The sequence below is a fragment of the Cebus imitator genome, unplaced genomic scaffold (assembly GCF_001604975.1).
Source record: "Cebus imitator isolate Cc_AM_T3 unplaced genomic scaffold, Cebus_imitator-1.0 Scaffold493, whole genome shotgun sequence".
Lineage (NCBI taxonomy): Eukaryota > Metazoa > Chordata > Mammalia > Primates > Cebidae > Cebus > Cebus imitator.
The window spans coordinates 216,014-225,271 of NW_016107808.1; positions in this window are offsets into that span (position 1 = coordinate 216,014).

A 9,258-nucleotide genomic window follows, 5' to 3' on the forward strand; every position below is an offset into this window, starting at 1 on the left:
AAAAAAAAAAAAGAAATTTCATTTAAGTCTTTAATTCATCTTGACTTAATTTTTGTATATGGTGATGGGTAGGGGTTCAGTATCATTCTTCATATGTATAGCCAGTTATCCCAGCAACATTCATTAAATAGGGAGTCCTTTCCCCATTGTTTATTTTTGTTAACTTTGTTGAAGATCTAGTTGTTGAAGGTATATGGCTTTATTTCTGGGTTCTTTATTCTGTTGCATGAGTCGATGTGTCTGCTTTTGTGCCAATACCATCCTGTTTTGGTTACTGTAGCCTTGTAGTACTGATTGAAGTCAAATATTGTGATGCTTCCAGCTTGGTTCATTTTGTTTAAGATTTCTTTGGCTATTTGGAATTTTTTAAATTTCATATAAATTTTAAAATAGTTTTTTTTTTTATTTCTGTGAAAAATGATGTTGGTAGTTTGATAGGTATAGCTTTCAATCTATACATTGCTTTGAGCAGAATGGCTATTTAAACAATATTTAGTTTTCCAATCAATGAGCATGGAATGTTTATACATTTTTTTCTGTTACCTATGATTTTTTTTAAGCACCATTTTGTAGTTCTCCTTGTAGAGATCTTTCCCTTCTATTGTTAAATGTGTTCCTGGGTATTACATTTGTTTTTGTGTGGCTACTATTAATTGCATTGCATTCTTGATTTAGCTCTCATCATGAATGTTACTGCTTTACAGAAATGCTGCTAAGGCCAGCTTGTGTGCTAGTCTCTCACCCTCTCTTCCCCCAAGCTCATCGCTGAAAAGACAAAAGCTTTGGTGGCTTGGCCACCATGCATTAGCTCCTTCAAACTCTACCACTCAAAGATGCATCATAGACTACAGCCCATGACTAAAATTTACCAAGCAATAACTGATGACGATGTCATTAGTTTGATAGCAAAACATACTCAAAGATTTTTCCAACGTGGTGTATAGAACATTAATATTTATTTTCAGAATCAGTGGTATTGTTTTGCTAAATGTCAACCCTATTGGTAAAATGAAATGAAAGTTTAAGTCAAGGGGTAGAACCATGATAGATGATTAGAAACAGCTACCATCGGAGGCTTCTATAGAAAAGAACAATAATAAGCCTGTGAATTCTTCACCGGCAACCAAGGTATCCAGGTTCTCTCATTAGAACTGACAAGGTGACTGATGTGATTCAAGGAGAGGAAGAAAGAGCAGTGTGGTGCATGGCCCAACTGAGTGCTACACAGGGCTGGGCACCCACACACCCCAGCCAAGGAAGGTGGTGAGTGAGTATGCTGCCCTGCCCGGGAAACCATGCTTTTTCCACATAACTGTGCAACCCACAGATCAGAAGATGCCACTCCTGAACCCACACCACTGGGACCTAGCTTCCCAACCCTAGAGCTACACAAATTCTCAACAGCCTTTCAACTGTAATCTGCTTAATTCTACCAGGCTCCCAGAGGGAGGGGCAACCAGCACCACAGCTGCTGCCTGCTGTCTAAGCCATTTAAGCTCCTTGAGGGAGGGGCAGCAGCCAGCACTGGGACTCACAACTGCCTAAAGCACTAAGCTCCCTGGTGGGGAAGGGTGGTATCCATCTCTGTAGCTCCAGGCCACACTGTTCCCCTGCTGGAGCCAGAGTGTCATGGTCCCAAGTTGTGTTCCCCACAGTCCAACACTGGCTGTGGCAGACTGCAGCCAGAGTGCCTCTTCAGGACTGAGCCTGACTCATCCTTTCTGGGTAGGGCTTCCCTGAAGGAACTCCAATAACTTCAGCCAGACTTTCAGAAACAGAACTCGGAGCCCCTTGAACTTAAGCCCCAGTGGTAGGGATGGCTGCAGTCTCTGCGAACCAGCAGACTTAGCCTTTCCTCCTGGTATTTCTGAGGACTCCAGGCAGCCCAGATGAGTAGGTTTCCCCCCCGTTGAAGCACATGCCCCTCCACCAAGGGACAAAGTGCTTCATTAAATGAGTTCTGTTCCCCACGCCACCCAACTGGGTGAGAACCCCTAACAGGGGGTTGTCAGACATCCTATACAGGAGCAATCCTACTGGCATCAGGTTGATGCCCCTTGAGGTCAGAGATCACAGAAGAAGGAGCAGGCACCAATCTTTGCTATTCTCCAGCCTCCTTGAGTGACCATCTCTAGGTGTGGGAGGAAACCAGATGGATAGGGCCTGAAGTGAACCCCCAGCTAACTGCAGCAGCCATACAGAAGAGGGACCTGATAATTGAAAGAAAAACAAACAAACAGAAAGCAACCACAACAGCATCATCAACAACAAAATAGCCCCCAAAGAAATCTCATCGAAGAATCAGCAGCTTCAAAGATCAATAATAGACAAATTCATGACGATGAGAAAGAATAAATGAAAGAAATGCTGAAAACCCCAAAGGCCAGAGTTCCTCTTCTTCTCCAAATGATTGCAACATCTCTACAGTTAGGGCACAGAACTGGACAAAGGATGAGATGGATGAGTTGACAGAAGAAGGCTTTAGAAGATGGGCAATAAAGAACTATGCTGAGCTAAAGGAGGATGTTCTAATCCAATGCAAAGAAACTAAGAACTTTGATAAAAGCTTAGAGGAGATGCTAACTGGAATAATCACTTTAGAGAGAAACACAAATGACCTGAGGGAGCAGAAATATTCAGCACAAGGATTTTGTAAGGCATACATAAGTATCAATACCTAAATTGACCAAACAGAAGAAAGGATATTAAAGTTTGAAGATCACCTTGCTGAAATAAGGAATGCCGAAAGGAATAGAGAAAAAACAATAAAAAGGAATGAACAAAGCATCCAATAAATATGGGTCTGACTTCATAAAAAGACCAAATCTATGAGTGATTGCAGTACCAAACCCAGCAGCACATCAAAAAAATTCACCAGGAACAAGTTGTCTTCATCCCTGGTGTGCAATGCTAATTCAACATATGCAAATCAATAAATATAATCCATAACATAAACAGAACCAAAGACAAAACCACATGATTATTTCAATAGATGCAGAAAAAGCCCTTGGTAAAATTCAACATCCTTTATGTTAAAAAATCTCAATAAACTACATATTGATGGAACATACCTCAAAATAATAAGAGCTAATTATGACAAATTCATAGCCAATATCATATTGAATAGACAAAAGCTGGAAGCATGTCCCTTGAAAACAGTACAAGACAAGGATATCTCTCTCACCACTCCTATTCAACATAGTAATTAAAGTTCTAGCCGGGATAATCAGGCAGGAGAAATAAAGGTTTTCAAATAGGAAGAGAGGAAGTCAAATTTTCTCTGTTTGCAGGCAACATTATTTTATATTTAGAAAACCCTATCATCTAAGCCTCAAAACTCCATAAACTGATAAGCAACTTCAGCAAAGCATCTGGATAAAAAATCATTGTGCAAAAGTCACAAGCACTCCTTTACACAAACAATACACAAGCACATAGGCAAATCATGAATGAACTCCTGTTCACAATTGCTACAAAGAGGATAAAATACCTAAGAATACAGCTTACAAGGAATGTGAAGGATGTCTTCAAGAAGAACTATAAACTACTGCTCAAGGAAATAAGAGAGGAAACAAGGAAATGGAATAACAGTCCATGCTCATGCATAGGAAGAATCAATATAGTGAAAATGGCCAAACTCCTCAAATTAATTTATAGATTCAATGCTATTTCCAACAAACTACCATTGACATTCTTCACAGAATTTAAAAAAAAGATTTTAAATTTCATATGGAATCAAAGAAGACCCAATATAATCAAGACATTCCTAAGTAAAAGGAACAAAGCTGGAGTCATCACACTACCTGGCTTCAAACTATACTACAAGGCTACAGTAACCAAAACAGCATGGTACCGGTACCAAAACAGACATATAAACCAATTCATCAGAACAGAGACACCAGATATAACACCACACATCTACAACCATCCAATCTTCCACAAATCTGACAAAAACAAGCAATGGGGAAAGGATCTCCTATTCAGTAAATGTTGCTAGAAAAACTGACTAGATATATGCAGAAAACCTAAACTGGAACCCTTACAGCTTATAAAGAACAATAACTTAAGATGGATTTAAGACTTGAATATAAAACCTAAAACCAGGAAAATCCTAGAAGAAAACCTAGGCAATACCATTCAGGACATAGGCATGGGCAAAGACTTTATGACTAAACCATCACAAGCAATGACAACAAAAGCCATAATTGACAAATGGGATCAAAGGAAACTAAACAGCTTCTGCACAGCAAAAGTAACTAGTATCAGATTGAACAGGCAATCTACAGAATGGGAGAAAATTTTTGCAATCTACCCATATGACAAAGGTCTAATATCCAGAATTTACAAGGACTTTAAACAAATTTACAAACAACAACAACAGAAAAAAAACAAAACACTATCAAAAAGTGTGCCAAGAATCTGAATAGTCACTTGTCAAAAGAAGACATTTATGTGGCCAACAAACATATATAAAAAAGCTCATCATAACTTATCATTGGAAAAGTGCAAATCAAAACCTCAATGAGATACCATCTCATGCAAGTCAGAATGGTGATTATTAAAAAGACAAGAAAAAGTTGATGCTGGTGAGGCTGTGGAAAATAAGAACACTTTGACACTGTTGGTGGGAATGTTAATTAGTTCAACCACTGTGGAAGACAGTGTGGCCATTCCTCAAAGATCTAGAACCAGAAATACCATTTGACCGAGCACTCCCATTACTGGGTATATACCCAAAGGATTATGAATCATTCTACTGTAAAGACACATGCACATGTTTGTTTATTGCAGCACTATTTATAATAGCAAAGAATTGAAACTAACTCAAATGCTCATCAATGATAGACTGGATAAAGAAAATGTGGTACATATACACTATGGAATCCTATACAGCCATAAAAAGGAATGATATCATGTCCTTTGTAGTAACATGGGTGATGCTGGAAGCCATCATCCTCAGAAAACTAACACAGGAACAAATAACAAGACACCGCATGTTCTCACTCATAAGTGAGAGCTGAACGATGGGAACACATGGACACAGGGAGGGGAACATCACACACTGGGGCCTGTTGGGGAGTGAGGGGCAAGGGGAGGAAACTTAGAGGACAGGTCAGTAGTTGCAGCAACCACCATGGCACACGTATACCTATGTAACAAACCTGCATGTTTTTCACATGTGTCCCGGAACTTAAAGTAAAATAAACTAACAATGACACCAAGTCTAGTCAACAGAAGAAGATTAAATCCTAGATGACAGGTTGATAGGTGCAGCAAACCACCATGGCACATGTATACCTATATAGCAAACCTGCACTTTCTTCACATGTATCTGGGAACTTAAAGTAAAATTTTAAAAAATGGAAAGAAAAAAATATGCTGCCAACTTTTTTTACATTGCTTTTGTAACCTGAAACTTTACCAAAGTCATTTATTAGGTCTAGGGAACTTTTGGCAGAATCTTTCACAATTTCGTGGTATAGAATCCTATTGTTAGTGAAAAGGCACACACATGCTGAGTTATGGTAGACAATGCATTACTGATAGTGATTTAAATTGTAAATTGTTATACATTTCTGGAAATTATTGTGACAATATTCATTAAAGAAATTAAAAGATGTCATATTCTTTGATTCAGTAGTCATCTAGGTTTATAAAAAAATAAGTATGTGACACAAATTGATGTACATCATTATCAGAATAATTCTAATAGTAAAAAGTAGTAAATGACCTAATTATTGAACAATACACTGATTAATTACATTATTTTCCATTCATTTAAGGTATTGTGCAAACACTAAAATTTATATATTTTGTGAACCCTAGAAAAACAATTCGCCATATTTGATGACAATCGCAACAAAACAAAAATATACATGAACATTTTAATAAGTATAGAAAGCATCCTTTTTGAAGAATATTTGGCAACAAGAGAAATTCTGTGGTGAACAGATGTAAGGTGGCCCCCACAAAATCCTTTCCTCCTGAAATTGACACCTTTGTATAATCCTGACCCTTGAGTATGGTCGATAACTATGGCTTTCATATGATCAATTAAATACAGTTCATGTGACAGAATATCATTACTGTGATAATGCTGCATAGTTCATAGCACCAATCTTGCTAGAGGACATAAATTCCCTTTCTGGATTTGATGAAGCAAACTGGTATGTTGTGAGATTTTCCTATAGAGAAAGCCAAATGGCAAAAAAGTTAAGGGTATCTTCAGCAGAAGGCCATTGAGAAATTTTGGCCCTCAGTCTGTTAGCCTGCACAAAATGGATTGCTTCCAGCAACCATTAGAGCTTGAAAGGAAATTCTCCTCTGGTTGAACCTCAGATAAGACCACACGATTGGCTAACATCTTGACTACAGCTTTGTGAGATGCTGAAAGAGAGGATTCAGTTAAGCTGTTAGCAAACTCCTGATACACAAAAACTGTGTGATGATAAGTACATATTCTTTTAATCAGCTAAGTTTGTGTTGATATGTTTAAGTGGCAATAGATAACTAATATATTACAAAGTACTAAATGAAAAAGCAGGATGAAAACTGTGTATTGCTCTTGTATATTTTCTCCACAACAGTCCGCAAACCTCAATGACTTACAAAAAACACCTACTTTTAAGTTGTGTTACATGTTATAAGTTTCAGCGTAGTGGTAGCTACTGTGACTCCGCTTAGTTTCCCTTATTTCTGATTTACTCAGTTCTATATGTGTACTGATTCTGGGACCTTGGCAAAAGGAACAGCCCCTGTGTTAGTCACTCCTATTGTTTTGCTGAAGAGGAAGGGCATGAACTATAAGCTTAATCTGAATCACACAATGACATTTGAAACTTCTGCTCAAATGTGACTTACATTACATCAGTTTGTTATGGTTATAGGATTGGAATCCTGTTTCTCAGCTGGAGTATCAGGCTCCTCTCCTACAGGCTTCTCACAGGCCTTTGTTATGGGCCTTCTCATAGGCCCTGTCTCAATGGTGAGTAGCAGAATTTCTCACATTGAATCTACCTCATGATTCAAATCTCCCTGTTTTCCACTTCTACCACCAGCCAGAGAAACTCACTGCTTTTAAAGATTTCACCTGATCAGGTCAGCTCCACTCAGATAATCTACATCTATTGAAGTCAATTTTCTTGGGACTTGAATTATATGTGCAGAATCCCGTCATAGTTGTCTCAATTCATGTTTGATTGAATAATCAGTGGGTGAGAATCTTGGGGAGGAAAGGCACCATTAGAATTCTGCCCACCACACTTATGAATTATTTTTGTTATCAGAAAAAAATACATTTAAAATATTCAAAAATACGCTACCAATTAAAACTGAGAGGGAGCAGGGAACAAACATTCACCTTGGAATCAGACAAAGCCATTTTCAAATCATGATTTATCTCCTTACCTATGTGCACCTTGGATAACTTATTTAACATGTTAGTACAATAATAATGAACTCATTTGGTTGTTTTGGATACTAAGTGGGATAATGTTTGTAACATGCCTAGCATAGATCCTAACCCTCCAATTAAAGGCTCTCCAGTATTGGAAGCTCAGATCTTGATTTAATAGTAAATTTTGCATCAAATAAATTCCTGATAGTGAGCGTGCAAGAGAAGATAGTCAATAAAAGATTAGATAGGTAGACAGATCTATATATCTATATGGTAAATATATATTTAGTATATGTTTGTGCCTTGATACAACCTGTTTATTAAGATATTATAATTAAAATACTAGAGAAAGTACAGAATTACATCTGTATCACATGGTGCTGTTCTTATTCTTGGCAAGGAGGCTGATTGTAAAAAGAATATGAGATGTTTCTTTACTCAGGCTATGCGTAGTTTTTCTTCACAGTGTCTTGTAGCATGTGCCAGAAGAGATGATGAGAAACCAGATGATGGAGGTTCTCATAACCTTCTCAGAGTTATTTTTTTTTGTAAAGAATTGCAATTCATCATGATTTTATCTCTAAGACCACTGTTTTAGTGTTTTAAAATAAATTTTACTTGGAAGATAATGAATAATCATTGAAGAAAAGGCAATGAAATAACTAATCAATGCCTCTGTTACATGGTTTTCTAACTGGCAAATGCAAAGCTAGTAAAACAGTCTAAAACGTCAGTTCCATATTATTTATCCACAGTAATAATTTTCATGTCACCAAAATGAAAAATTACCAGAAATTAGAAACTTATCACAGTACATCTGGAAGGGTCCTGAGAAATATTCAAATGTAATGACATTTCTCAGATGAGGAAACTGAGGTGTAGACAGCAGATGTCTGCTCTTTATCTCACATAAAGTTCTTCTCTTGAGTTACTTTTAGAGCAATGGAATAGATAGAAACCTTGCCATCTTTTGTGAGGTAATGACTGGCTCATCATTTCTGCTGTTAACAAGATACTTGTCTACTTAGAACATTTTTTCCTCATAGTCATGTATGACCAGCTAGGTTGAGCACATGGTCAAATACAGGAAATGCATATTCAATGACTTTATTTTCTCCTTTCTGTTCCCTTTTCTTTATTCTGTCTTCATAAGGCCTGCGCATACCTCACCCAGTTAGAATGCCAGTAAGCACATGTTTTCTTCTGCACCTCTTCTCTCTCGCCTGAATCTCAGGAAGGGTCATGATATACTCATTCACATTGAGATGTTTTTCAATTGATAAGGCCTTAAAAATCAGTTTTTCTAGACATATCTATGTGTTCATAGAAGACAAAGGAATGCACTTTACAACTGGAGAATCATTAGGCATCAATTAGCTCAATTGGGAGAGGAAAAGGATTTATCCAGTGTGGAATGGACTTTTAGACTAGTACAAATCATGTGCTGGAAATTGTAGGAAAACACTAACACTGCTAAAGCCTGTTGATATTTGGCAGTTTTACAAATCTATGATTTGTATAACCCAAGGCTTTGCCAGAGGGCTATTCTCTGGCAATGTTTCCTTCTGGACACATGCAAATTACCTCACAGGAGTTGTTACACAGCCAGTTATTTTGGATGAAGACAGAGCCATAAAATAGAAAAAGATCTTGTGGAGAGAGGAAGTGCTCCTCATCAGATGAAATTGCCCTAAAAAGGTTGTGCCATAGTTAGATCAATGCTAACATGTCTCAGATATAAAGAGGATGAAAAAGCGAGAGAGAAAGCTTATCCATTTTTTTTTTACACATACACTTTGGACAGTATATACTCAGCCTCTCTTCCTTTTAAGGTTCATATTAAGTCTTATTTACCTTAGGGT